This window comes from Hyalella azteca, unplaced genomic scaffold, assembly GCF_000764305.2.
Source record: "Hyalella azteca isolate HAZT.00-mixed unplaced genomic scaffold, Hazt_2.0.2 contig12615, whole genome shotgun sequence".
Classification (NCBI taxonomy): Eukaryota; Metazoa; Arthropoda; class Malacostraca; order Amphipoda; family Hyalellidae; genus Hyalella; species Hyalella azteca.
This window is the reverse complement of record NW_025942568.1, coordinates 150,680-165,214: the sequence shown is the minus strand read 5'-3', so window position 1 is coordinate 165,214 and position 14,535 is coordinate 150,680. Positions and strand designations below refer to the sequence as shown.

Sequence of the window (14,535 nt, the reverse complement as noted above, 5' to 3'; positions counted from 1 at the left end):
TTATAAAAATACAAGCGATGGATCCTATAACTTGAAAATGAATGTAGTTTCATTCTAAACATCGTGACTTGAAGTTACTTTCTCAAACCTCCGCTCTGATCAACCAACTTCATCTGGAGAATATTGTTCGACCTGAAAATTTAAATCACTGAATTCTCTGGCCATTAACCACTCGTATTAGTGTATTAGTATATATGCTCAATATGCATCTCTTTTTGAGCTTTCTGAAATTCATTCGCATTTATTTTTTAAATTAAGACGTCTCATTCATCTACAATATTGACACCGGATATTGATCTTATATATATGTATGTTAGAACCAGACTGTTATCTCGGGGACACGATTAACCACCTTGCTGCCGTTTACGTCGGCACAGAAAACGTTCGCTGGCACTAGAGTATCAAAAGCCGTAGAGTGAGTGTGCTGCGTCTAAAGTGCTGATCCCAGTGAGTATGATTCAGGTCACTATGAGCTTCTATTACTTGCGAAATTTGAGGAATAGTTCGAGTCAACTTGATTTTCGTTACAAAGAGTAAGAATTAAGTGAACTTTTCTCATAAACAACTGAGAGTTTGATTATAAAATTCACAATGTTGTAGATAATGAAACTGCTCATATTCATTTACATGATTTAGCCGTTCGAAATGCCTCATGACATATTTCTCGTTTTAAAGTTACCTTACGCTAGACACTTAAAAGCTTACATAACTAAGCTACACTTGCTTAGTTAGGTAAGCTCTGTGACCCAGTTGACGTTCTGAAACTTCTGGAAAATTCGATCTCCTAGCCTTTTATTTTTGGCGGGCATTATTGATGTTCTTCGTAATTGGTGAAGTTTTCTGTTTTCAATGCATTTTTTTAAATAGAGGAGGGATTCTTAGATTGAGAGGGCATTGATAAATTAAAGGTTCAATCCCGGTTGAGCTACAACTAGCGCGTTGAAGATCTATTGTATAGCTGCTAAATTTTTGTATAACTATGAATCGATCAAGAATATTTCATTCATAAACTAAAAGAATTTTAACGCTCGTGGGCTATTCATAATAAACATGATTTTAATTCCCAAGTACCGTGGAGTGAGGTAAGGCATGTACCGTAAAAATTGTCGATGCCACAGAACGTTCGCGTCAAGTCCTGCTAGACCGCTAAACGTCCAATGCTCTAGAGAATCTCTATGATTGTAGGAAAATAAATCAAATTCACAATCAATTTTTTTTCTTATTTCAGGAATTCATTTGTTGTATGATGCAAGCTTGTTGTATGATTCAGGCGAATCGTAAAAAAAATTTAATCGGACTTCTATCATTGTGTTCATTATGTCATTTGATACTAATGAAATATTTTAGTTATATTGCTCATTTAAATGCTCGAGTTTCTGATACACTATTGTATTTTTGTAATTCCAATTTGTTATCTGAAAGCTTCGGATGAAAGTAAGTGAAAACTTCCCCGATGGATTTTAAATTTTCTACAGTTTGCAGATGCCGCAGACTTGGCCATGTCCGCTGTTTAAAATTTCTGAAGTCTCTACGAAGTCGGAAAAGAAATGAATTAGTGGAGAGAACGAAGATTCCGAAGTAGAGTAAAACTTTAGGTCCTTCTTCCAAGCACCAAAACCAGGTAATTTTTCACCCGAAGCTTCCACTAGTATTTGTAATATATTCTAAATTTTACCTGCTATTTTTGGTCCTCGTTTCACATGCACTCGGCTTATAATGGTACTTCATTCGCACTTTCTAATTTTCAGATTTAATTCTTCATAATTCAGATACTAAAACGATACTAATCTTGTTCACTGGAAGCTGAAGTAGTAAATTAGCACATTTTTAACTTTGTCGCCTTAAAGCATGACCGAACCTGACTTGCAGATATTCCTCTATGACAAGTACTAGAATTGTATGTTATCATTAAGGTCAATTGTACATTGCACCTGTTATCCTCACTTGCCTATGGTGTGGCTTCTAACGCATGTAGATGCAAAATACGCCCCTAAACCTAGTTTAAGCCGTGAAGTAGTTGATAATCTTCAAAAAGGGTTCGAAGTGAATTTGTGTAAAATTTATACAGTAAGCTATGATAAAGTTGAGGTAAAGAGCAGGTATGAACAGCTGGTAAGAAAAATGATTTATTGTGTGATCGAAGATATACGGTTGCCGAACAACACATATAGCAGTCATGCCACAGTGATAAAGCAGAAAATACGCAAGCAATGGGCGCAAACTTCCTACTAGTTTCCAATTAAAGAGTGATTTTAAATAGTGTGTTATACATGCAAAATACGCTTTTCTGCGTTTATTGAAATTAAACTACCAAATAATTTCAATCGCGCTATTAAAATACAATAATTCTTACTGATCGAATTTATTGATCAAATATATACATAATGGCACAATTTTGCATAATTGCCATCGGCATCGATAGGGACGCCTGTCGGAGACCACCACTGCCGGGCTTCGAATGGACTATCATGATACCTTCCCTCAAGAACGTAGCCTATAACACTTCTTGACTGTAACATTATAAGCCGCAAGCCACCAGACAGATCACATCCATTGAATTAGATCAATCAGCCCATAGGAAAGTAGCCTGAGGTAGTATGGCCCAGCATCGTCTGCCAAACCGCGAAAAAATTACACCACCTAAAAAAAATTACACCTAATTTACGGCACGTCAGGGGTTCTCGACTGGACGGATACGACTTGAATAGGAGAAATGACACACCCATTTATCTCAAGCTATATACTTGGGAAATAAACTATCCCAATACAGAACTGTGACACGATAATACGATTCCAAACGTCCTTTATTACAGAAAAGAAAAGCTATCCTATTACAGGGCCGGGCGCGGTGAAAATGACGAGCACCAGGGGTTACGTATAACAGGAAACCCAGCACGGACCTAGGTATTCGACACGGCACTAACTAGCACCTGGTAACAAGCCCTTAGACCATGACATCGGCCTAATGGTAATACAATTCTCAAACAATATAACAGCCCTGTCAACCTTAATTTCCTAACGGGTACATCACCGGCTATGTGAGGAGAGCAGTGCAGCAGTTAGCCTTCGGACAGTCATGCGGTCCCTCGCAGGTTGGGAAGATTAATACGACGGTGCTACAGCGCCTTCCAAATCAAGAGAATCAAGTTCGTGGCTGATTCGCAGCCAGCGGGTGGCTTCTTGAACACTCGTAGGAATCGGTCTTGGTGAGAATCGACGTCCGGCTGGTTGCTTCTTGAACACTCGTAGGAATCGGTCTTGGTGAGAATCGACGTCCGGCTGGTTGCTTCTTGAACACTCGTAGGAATCGGCTTTGGTGAGAATCGACGTCCGGCTGGTTGCTTCTTGAACACTTAGGAATCGGTCTTGGTGAGAATCGACGTCCGGCTGGTTGCTTCTTGAACACTCGTAGGAATTTAACTCGCTTCTTGAACACGCGTAGAATCGGCTTTGGTGGGAATCAATGTCCTCTGGTAACTCGTACATCTCACTCACCCGGTAAAGATCTCAACTCGTTTCCACACGGCACCGACCCTCGGTTTTGGTCGCGCCACACAGAAAAAACTCCTTGGACTCTGCACAGGACTGACTCTGCTGTTCGCCCGCTCTGCTTAAATACCTCGCCGGCCGCAACCCGCGTCGTCTCTCGATTTTTATCAAAGACGACCTGAGTTTCTCCCCCAAGTCCGAATCACCTATGCTTTATGTATAATATATATACTTATTCCTAGTCAGACGCAGTGTACCTCGATTTTGCAAAGGTATTTGACAGTGTCCCACATGAACTGTTGTTGCGTAAATTGAAGTCTTTTGGAATTGAGAGTTATGTACTCAAATGGATCAGAGACTTTCTAGTAAGGAGATGACAACGTGTCAGTATTAATGGGACCGTAACAGACGGCTTCAGTGCGCAGCGGCGTGCCACCAGGTAGCGTTCTCGGGCCTGTTTCATTAGTTGCATTTAAAAACGATGTCAGAAGCTGTGTCTAGCGTGTGCTCGATGTATGCTGAAGACACAAAAGTTTATAATACAGTGAAGAATACATCGCAAAAAGTACAGTTGCAAGGTGATCTTCACTGGATGGTTTAGTGGGCTGATAAGTGGCAGCTGCGTTTTAATGCTGACAAATGTAAAGTTATCCACCTTGGCAAGAATAATGAACATCAAGATTACAGTGTGAGAAGACATGGTTGCAACGACAGAGTGATGATGTCGAAATCGACAATGGAAAAAGATTTAGGAGTTAATGTCGACAATGAGTTGAAAATTTTTAAGCATATTGAAGCTCAAGTTAATAAAGCCAATAAACGACTTGGACTGATCAGTCGCTCTTACGAGTACATCGAAGGTAAATCCGGGATTAAAAAGCAAGCCTTTTGAAGAAAGGTGAAGAAAGATTATGAAGCTTCCAAGCCTCTGGTATCGACGTCTGCGTGGTGACTTCATTGAAGTATACAAGTATACCCACGGTTTATACAAGGTCCAAGAAGGATTACTAGAATTTGAAACAAGAATAAACACCAGGGCCACGGCTATAAACAAAAAACTGCGTTGTAACACATCCCTGCGACAACATTTCTTCTCGCTTCGAGTCACCGACATGTGGAATAACCTCCCTGATAACATCGTTGACGCTCCAAGTATGATGTTGTAAGCGAAAGCCGAGGTAACTCATCAAGAGCTTTATTCAACAAGAACACATATCCTGGAAGAAAATAACAACACTATAAAACAGGAAAAACGGCAACGTAATGGGAATATATTCATATATGAAGGTTTTACACATAAAGAAACTATTTACAGAATACTTACAAGGAGAACAGTAGTTCTAAGTCTTGAACGTACAAGAGCCGAATCAATGCTAACAATAGTCATTAGTTCTAGAGCGAAGTAAATCACTCGTAGGAACTATAGTAAGGAATATTATGTACATATGGCGCAATAACAGAAATTTCATGACATTCTTCCCACCTGAAAATTTTAAACCAAAGGTAGTCGGTTATTATGGGCACATGAACGCATTTATCATATTGTGAAGCAGGATACATGGGAGAACAATTAAACTAAAGTAAATGCAAACGAAACAGGAAAAACGTCAGCCTAACGAAGCTAATTATTCAAAACCGTTTCGTTTTGGAGGTTTACACGGGCAAGAAGATCTCTTTGAAGTAACCGAGGGTAATGTTTGGTCGTTTCCTTCGACTGAATCTGTTCCAGTTGGAACCATCTCTCCCTCAGAATCCCTCTTGATCCGGTTCGCTTCTGGTGAGGCATTTTCTGTCGACGTTTCGGGTTCTTGCAAATNATCTACCCCACGCTAATGGAGTACTGTCTTCACTTAACGCCGCCTCCAGCAGTTTCTGCAGAGCATCTGCTGCGCAGACCACAGCTCCCCGGGGCACCCTTTTCAGTGCTCTACCATTGGCACAACACCGAGAAACATACCCCAAGAAGTCGAAATCTATGGGTCTTTCTGTTATACCGACACTGGCTCTACCCAAGCAACCCGGGCAAAGCCAACGCCCGAAGGTGTCTGCCTGTGCTCTAGTCAGCCCTACGCATGAGAGATGGTAACATCCCTCACACGAAGAACAACTGACTGTCCTCTTCCTGTTGTTAACAGTCGAGCAACTAAGGCACCCGCGTCCTCTCCCCTCCATCCCTCGGCCGTTTCCATGAGGTTAGGCGAAAACCAAGACGGAACGGCTGCTGTGGCTACAATCAAAATTACGCTTATGCTAGATCGAATACTACGTGCAACTAGTCAAGCACGTGGCACGCCGCAAAAGAATAACGAGCACACTCAGTAGAAAGACGTGTCAATAATAAAATCGCTGCGTCAGCAAGAACGAGAAGAGAGAATGGGGGCAACGTACGTGCAAGGTTACAAAGCAAACAACAAGCAATCGAAGAGCTCTTAGGCACCACACAACCTGCTCTCGAGGATGCTCAGTTATATTATGACTAAGTCCATTATGTATTTCGACGAGCGTTGATGACGAGGGGGCGGAACAGCAAAAGGCCTTGGCCCTTGGTTAGCGCATTTACAGTTACATTATCCTTCCCTGGACGACATTTTATCGAGTAGCTGAATGATGCAAGCTTCAATCTCCACAATTGTATTGTTGTTGTTTGTTGTTCTATTTCTTTGTCATTTTCCATCTGTCCAACATAAAGGCAACTGAACGTTGATCCGTGATCAATATGAATGGGCGTCTAGCCAGAAGATAGATCCTTCTACGCACCTATTCCACGATGGCCGTTGCTTCTTTCTCGACTGCTGGGAAGAACAATTTACTTCCATGTAGAGTTCTTGACATGAAGGCCACTGGCCGTCCGCCCTGGTTCAGGACTGCTGACACCGCAACGTCTGAAGCATTGCATTCCACCATATAGGCAATTCCTCGTCAATTGACCTTACAGTTGCCCTGGCAAGTTCAGCCTTCAGGTTTCCGAATGCTGACAGGGCGCTTTGGGAGAGTGGAAAGGATTTAGAGTTGACCAGCGGATTAATCTTGTCTGAAAAATTTTCAATCCATTTCGTATAAAGCAAACATACCCAGAGCTCTCTGCAAGGAGGACTTGTTTGTTGGTGGTGTGAGCTCCTGAAGGGGACGAAGTCTTTCCGAATCCGGTTTAATGACCCCGTTTCCCACGCAATAACCAAGAATATTGATGTTTGTCACTGATTTTATAGTTTTAGATTCATTAAGCGTCATATTTCAACGCTTGATCGCTTGCATAAAACGTTGCAGATTATATCCGTGTTCCGCTTGTGTTCTTCCGGCCACAGTAATGTTGCCGAGATAAGGGAGGTTGCACTTTAGGTTTTCATCTTCGACCATCTTATCCATTGCGTGCTGTAACACTGCCATGCCATTTGTGACACCGAAAGAGATTCTGGAATATTGATAAAGCCTTCCATTTGCTTCAAAGGCAGTAAACTTCTTGTCTTAATCGCGAATCTTTATCTGGTGATATGCGCTTTTAAGATCAAATGTTGAAAATACTTTGTGACCAGCATGCTTGTTCGCCATATCATCGATTCTATGTAACGGGTAGGCTTCTAGTTCGGTATATTGGTTGAGGTCTGAGAGACTGAGAGTAGTCTACGCACATTCGTTTCTTATGCCGGTTCGAAGGGTCTCTAGCGACAACAATCTGCGCCCTCCATGGAGAGGTGCTGGTCTCAATAATGCCCTCTTTGAGCAGGAGGAACACCTGCTCGGCAATGAATTCCTGGTCGTCCTTGCTAAAACGTCGGGATTTAGCAGCTATAGGCCTACAATTAGGTGGCAAGTTATGGAACAACAGCTAGGGGCGGCTCTGGCACGGCAGCAGTCGTAAGTGCCCAGCTCCCAGTGTTATTGTCAACAACCATTAGGGGTTTTCCGCCTCCGTACCCAAATGTAAGGGTATTATGTTGCTGCTGTAAGTTCTATTATGTTGCTGTAATAAAATTTCACGACACGAATCGTTCAAAACGCCTAGGCGTGTGCATGGCAAGCGTTGTCCATCTAGCGTTATTTCGAGGTAGCAATATCCTAGCGACTCTACACTATGTAACGTTGTGGCCATAGAAATCTCTAAGGGGCAAGGGACGACTTTGAGCCTAAGCATTTTTGCAGTGTTTGCACGAATAAAGCTATCTGAACTACATGCATCTACCAATGCACTAATTTTTATGCTCTTCACTGTAACCGTAGGCTACACCAGACAAGCAGAGAGGATACGATACGGCGCACCTAGTGCCAATGCAATTGGTAACGTATCGTGGGTGTCATGAGAACCGACGGGAGGATCCCCACGATCATGGCTGTGGTAGCAATAGAAGTCCTAGATTTCAAATTATCGATCTAGACAAAATGTATCCAACAACAAGCCAGCACCAAAAAGAAATAATGCGACCATAAACACAACGATTACTAGGCAGATGAACAGGTCCTACAGTCAATCGTAAGAAATACCAACAGAAGTACCACAGAGAATTGAAAATCAAACTTCTGATATACTATCGTATAAGAATCAAGACTGCTACCGAAAACTAGTATTTTTAATAAACTTATGAGCAATCAAGGTTCTAGATTTATATAAAACGTAAACTTAATTGGTTTGACCACAACTACGTGAGTCGCCACCTCACTTGGCATCTCTAGTCCATAGTCCCAATGAACCACATTAGAAATACTGAACTCAAAACGAGACAATAACCCGTCCGGTCCTGGAAGCTTTTACCAGCATCGTCATGCGGTGCTCCGACGCGACAAGACTGGCGTTAGCTGAGGGAGCGCAGCCGTGCACCACCAAGCCTGTACTGTACGCCACTCAGCCCTGAATAGAAAGCCTAGTATATTTTTGTAATCAGCCGCATATTAATCCAGCCGTCAGTAACCCGCCCATGACATCTTCTTGTTTTAATTAAAGAATAGAATAGAAGTGTCGGCACTGAAGAAATAGGCCCATGGCCTGTTGCCGATTCTTGAATTTTTCGTGACTTGATTCACAAGGGATCCGGCCTTTGGAACTCGATCTTAGCAGAATTGTAGCAGTGAGTTGCGAGTTCGAGACCGCAAAATGCCGTGAATGTTCTGCGATGTTAAGAATCGGCGACAGGCCTACGGCCTAATAACGCTTAAACCGCTATTATTATTATTATTATTATACACACGCATAGAATGATGACTCTACTTGTGATATCTCCACTACTTGATCGCGCAACATTTGCACGATCAAAATATGTGATCGTGCTAAACAGTAGTATTGGAAAAAAATTCAACTGAGTTAATGGCAGAAACTGATTTCGTTTTCCTTTTACGTTATATTTTACAAGCAAATGCATATTACGTTATATTTTACAAGCGCCAAAACAAAGCTTTCGCGCCCAACTCTCATCATTCATTCCTTCTAGTCGGTACTTTATATCTCTGCCAACCATAATTTTTAGATCCGCACACAGATTTCTTCTTCAACTCAGGCTGTTCATTAAAAAGAGTTCACAACTATTTTAGAACGGCTTTTTCTGGACCAACAAGGAGCAATACCGACAGACAGCATTCGATAGTCGATACCATCGAAGGCATCGATTCCCGCCATCGAAGTTAACAGGATGTAAACAAATCCAAAGCCTCTGATTGGTCAGTTGGCCAGATGGTTTTGATAGTACGCTTTTAGCTAAGTCTTACGTACGAATGTTTTGATAATGCCAAAATTAGGGTGTACTTACGTAACACGTAACTATTTTGTCGGAAGTACAAAAAGTTACGAAGTTTTGATAATACGGCCCCTGGGTCCGTAATTTGCTAGGCATTTTAAGACTGAACATATGCTCATGCATAGCTACGTCAGTCTGTTCTTGAAGGCGTTAATACTCGGAGCGTCAACGATGCTATCAGGAAGGCTGTTCCACATGTTGGCGACTCGAAGCGAGAAGAAATGTTGTCGCATGGATGTGTTACAGCGCAGTTTTTTTTAGTTTATAGCCGTGGCCCCTGGTGTTGGTTATGTAGAGCTTTACACCACCATATTCCTAAGCGAACCCAGAGTGCAATGATGGTCCACCACTGAACGTTACATCGAATCGTCACTTCATACCCTGACTTTAGCTAGAACTGCAACCAGCGTACAACGGATTGCGATAAATCAGCCTAGTTCGCCAGTAGAACTGCATGAATAATGCCGTGCACCACCGAACGTAACTTTTAGCTCATAGCATCTGGGGTTAGATTTCAGAGAGCATGGTTCCGTTCAAAAATCTAACGTCCTACGACGAATGACTATCGCAGCTTCGTTAAATTAGCTCACGGCATCTGGGGTTAGGTTTCAGATAGCAAAGTTCTGCCTCAAAATTTATCGTCCTACGAAGAGTGGCCGTTCGACCGTAGGCTGATTCGATACACGGGACAGATACGGATGGGACGGTGGCGGACATTATACTCACAGCAAAGCTCCGGCGCGCTCCGTCCGGGTGGTGTAACATTTTTCGCGTTTTGGCTGACGATGCTGGGCCATACTACCTAAGGCTATTTTCATATGGGCTGATTGATCTAATTCAATGGATGCGATCTGTCTGGTGACTTGCGGTTGATAATGTTACAGTCAAGAAGTTTTATAGCTAAAATATATCGTCCGCCGACTGGTGACTGCCGGAACTTCGATAAATTACGTAACTTATAGCTCACAGCATCTGGAGTTATGGTTTCAAATAGCATAGTTCTGTTCCAAAATCTATCGTCCATCAACGAACCGCCGTTCGACCGTGGGCTGATTCGATGCAAAGGATGAACACGGACCGGTTGGAGCCTTGGTGGCGGTCCTCAAATTTACTGCAAGGCTCCGGCGCGCTGTGTCAGAGTGGTGCATATTTTTTTTCGGTCACCGGCAGACGACAATTATTGCAGGCTGTTTTCCTGTGGGCTAATTAGTCTACTTCAATGGATGTGATCTGTCTGGTGGATTGCGGCTTATAATGTTACAGTTAAGAAGTGTTATAGGCTATGTCATTGAGGGAAGGGATCATTAAACTCCATTCGAAACACAGCAGTGGTGGTCTCCGACAGGCTTTCCTTAGCCGAAATTCCCATCATCAAGAATGAGTCTCTAGCTGTAAACTTGCAAACCACCAGATTAGTCAGGACATGGAAATTATTTAATAAATATTAAGCGTGAGTAAGTTGAGATGTTAATTTTCGAGTTGTATCCAACTTACCCAATGTTTCCATGTAAGTTTAAAACTCTACGAATTTCAGATATTGCAAAAATTGTATTTCACTTGGGAATGAATTGTGTTTGCTCTAAACGTCGTAATATTATGACGAATTGGCTTTTCTAAACTTCATCTCATTCGAGCTTTCAAATTTTATCAAAAGTTAGTACGTTCTAAGTTGAAGCAGTTTGAAAATAAATCTAGATGCTTGAACTAACTTAGCATTAGTCTAATATGTAGGAGCAACCGAAAATTCCTCGACTCCAAGAGATCGGCCTTCTATCGTGTTTATTAACTCTTATCTCTTGAATAAAATTTCTTGAAATTTTTAAACTGAATCTGATGAAATTCCTGGTAAATACTTACTTTTTTCTTGAAGGTGGGGCTTCGTGGCTGAACCATCATCGGGGCTTGAAAGTCGTGCTAAAGTCTCGTGCTGACATATTATACAAGGAGAAAAAACTGACTCTGAATAATCTAGTCTACAATAGAAGACTTAAAAGTCATCCGACGAGATGGGCTGTTACTCAACAATGGAAGGATCCTTTGGAGAAGAAATTTTATGCGAAGAATATAGCACAAGTAACTGCATCGAAAACGAATTTGTGTGTGAATTACCAACGACTTCTTCTCTTTTTGACATCATTCCGGATGAACGTATCAAAGAAACATTTAATTATGAATTGGGTCAAACACCAGCAAGCGATACCCACACCAATCTTTTATCACAAAATTCGACGGCAACCAAGAGCGAACATGGTAATACACGGCTAACAGATCGCAATACCAAAGTTCCAGTAAAAAATAGAGCAAATTCTGTAATAAAGTTTTGTGATGAAGAATCTTTTGAAGATTGGCTGCAACCGGAAAAGAACATAAGAGGTAATGAGGAACATGATAGCACAGAAGAAAGCGATACCATTGAAATAAAATGGATAGTACCTAAACGCCGCTCTGAGCGCTTAAGTAAAGTGAAGTCTAAATGTCTCTCTGAAAATCGAACTAATGACGGAGAAGCATCTTCAAGTGGTATACAAACGAGGCTACAGGCTAATAGGCGATGCCATAATCTATCACGGGATTCAAACGGTTCTGATTCTACTAATCACTGTTCTCATTCGTCTGCTGAGCTTCTGCCGACGGAATCTTCTTCGACACCTAGTGGGAACCTCGTGAGGCTAAATAAAGCAGTAAATCACTGTTTAAAAGGACACGAATTTGACGCTTCACAAGCTGTTATCAATCTGAACCTTAAGAAATTAATAATTTTATGCGATGAATGTTGCGTAAGATATGAAATGAGCATGTAGCAAATGATCATTATGGGCATTTATTTTATTTATGATAGTAGAATTTTATGCGAATAAATTTTAAGAAGCGGCAGATCTATAAAATATATGTTGCCATTTTGTAAAGCAGCAAGTATACTCGAGTTAAATTTATCATCCATTGATTTCAAAAGCTTGATCTGAACTTTTTCATGGTTTTGGGTAATACAACGTTCAAAAGCTGAATATTGTTGCAGTTTCTCATCTATTTTCCATGACAATCAACCACATAGGGAGGGGGGAGTAAAACAAGACGTCGAGGTAGTTTTCATAGATGATGAAGTATCTAACGGGGGTAGTATAGCTTTCTGTTTTACCTCATAATGTCGAAAACTGTGTTTTGAGAGGCAATACTGGCTCGATATAAGGTGTAAAAAATTTTTGCGTATCCTTTTGTGTCATGCGATAATGATGCAAATGGACATTGTTTTGAACCAATCTATCAGCGGGCACCGGATGAGAGAGATTCTCAAAAAGCTTAGTATTTTGATTCATAAACAGGACGGTGCGTAAGAAATTATTTCTACTCTAATTCAGAAAGAGTGCGTTTATTTGGTTTACGATAATATACATATTGTAACGTTTAGTGTGTTCTGTTTATGGCATGGGAATGACGTACAGTTTAGTTTCTAACATTTCGTGTGGTAGAGATACACTTATAATACGGGATTGACATTTTGGTAGTTTTGTCATTTTTATGTATGTTCGCTCGTGAGTACATTAATTGGTAACCATTTTTTTCAGTCATGATATGAGTAAATCAAGCACAGAAAAGGATTTGAATACAGTAAACTATTAGTAGCGTCAGTTTAAACGGAATTTTCACCAGACAGCTTTTCTGGCGACTACATTTCAGCCGAGGGTCTCCCGGATTGAACGGACTTTAAAATTCAATATGATCAATTCGCTTCTATTTTTATAATCAATTCACAAGCATCTTTATGCTGCGTTTGTTTTTTTCTGATTGCATGAAATATTTTGTTATTGAGTCCTATGTGATTGGTGCAATAGTAATTAATTATAGTGTTTACATTAAATGCTTAAAATTTTCCAACTTATGCCACAAAACTAGCTTCTGACTGCTTGTTGCTAATATTTGATGACGAATCATATCATTTATAGTATGACTTGATATGCGGTTCTGAAGTAATTCTGTCGTTTATTTGTTGATCTCATGATTGAATAAATAAGATTTCTTCTGCATTGTTATTTATCTACACATTCTATTGGATAACATCTGCTTGCGAAAGCTTCTCTCGGAGACTTTTGTTCTCTCAACGCTGGTAACGTTTTATATTATGCTTGCTACAAGTGCGAATTTGAACGTGACCAAAATTAATAAGACAGAAGGAAGCATTCTAAACAAATTCTAAGTTGAACATATATCACTCTAACCTCGTATACATTACCTGAAAAAGTTTGATCAGTAGTGCGAGAATATAGAGTAGTACAAGTCGCCAGGTCGTGACTGTATCGATAACAGACGTCCATTTTTAGTTTCGACGCAATCGCGCTGATTCTTCTTAACTGTACTTTCGTCTCGCTTCAATAATATATTGTGCTCCGTATTGACAGAGAATTATTAACTATCGTACTTTAGAGTGCCTGTGATGGCTTTCACATATATGACGTTGCTCCCATCTCGCTTACACATAAAAAGACAGGTAATGAAAAAAAAGGACGACGGAATATAGAGATCCAAGGACTAAAATTTTAAGAGGAAAAAACTGCAGGCACTATTAAGGCTAGATTTCCGTTCGGAAAAATGCAGCGATTCCAAAATTCTTATATTCGAACAACCGCAGGTGAAATCAAGTCTCATAAAATCACTCTCTGACACAGGTAGTCGCACAGTTCAACGTGATTAACCATAGCAGAGAGAAACAGATTTGAGAGGCGTAGATCCGAACGATAGCTCCTGTCGCAGTGTTCAGCTACCCGGATAGAATAGAAGTGTCGGCACTGAAGAAATAGGCCCATAGCATGTTGCCAATTCTTATACTTTTCGTGACTTGATTCACAAGTGATCCGACTTTTGGAACCCTGTCTTTCCATAACTGTCATGTTGTCAGCTGATACGACCTATGATATGTATGTGTTCTGTGTACTGATTCATGTAACGTTGGCAGGTATTTGGTCTGAGCTACTCTTCTAGTGGCCTCCCTCAAATGTCAAGATCTAAGAAATAAAATTGAAAAGCCATCTCTCCTTGTTTGAAAAACCCTCCTGATACCTTTAAAGTTTGTGGGTGTCCTTTTAAAATGTGTTCATGAACTTTGAGGCTAGAATAGCGAGATCCCACAACTGGGCAGGGTGGCATAGGGTTAAAATTTCAGATTACAAAGATTGGCGCAGAGAGGCAGGCGCGGGTTCGATCCCAGCTCTGTGCGCCAGTTTCTGGTCAGAATCGGCAAGGAGGTCGGGCGGTTAAGCAAAGCAAAATTGAAGCAGTGTCAACGATGCTATCAGGCAGGCTGTTCCACATGTCGGTGACTCGAAGCGAG

General features: G+C 41.0%; 1 long non-coding RNA gene across 1 annotated transcript; it reads left to right on the top strand.

The window, feature by feature from the left end:
* The first annotated feature begins 348 nt into the window (after positions 1-348).
* Positions 349-13,191, top strand: LOC108679060. The gene is made up of 3 exons (XR_001931348.2): positions 349-447; positions 1,476-1,621; positions 11,083-13,191. It is a non-coding gene; the product is annotated as an uncharacterized LOC108679060 (long non-coding RNA).
* The last annotated feature ends 1,344 nt before the right edge of the window (positions 13,192-14,535 follow it).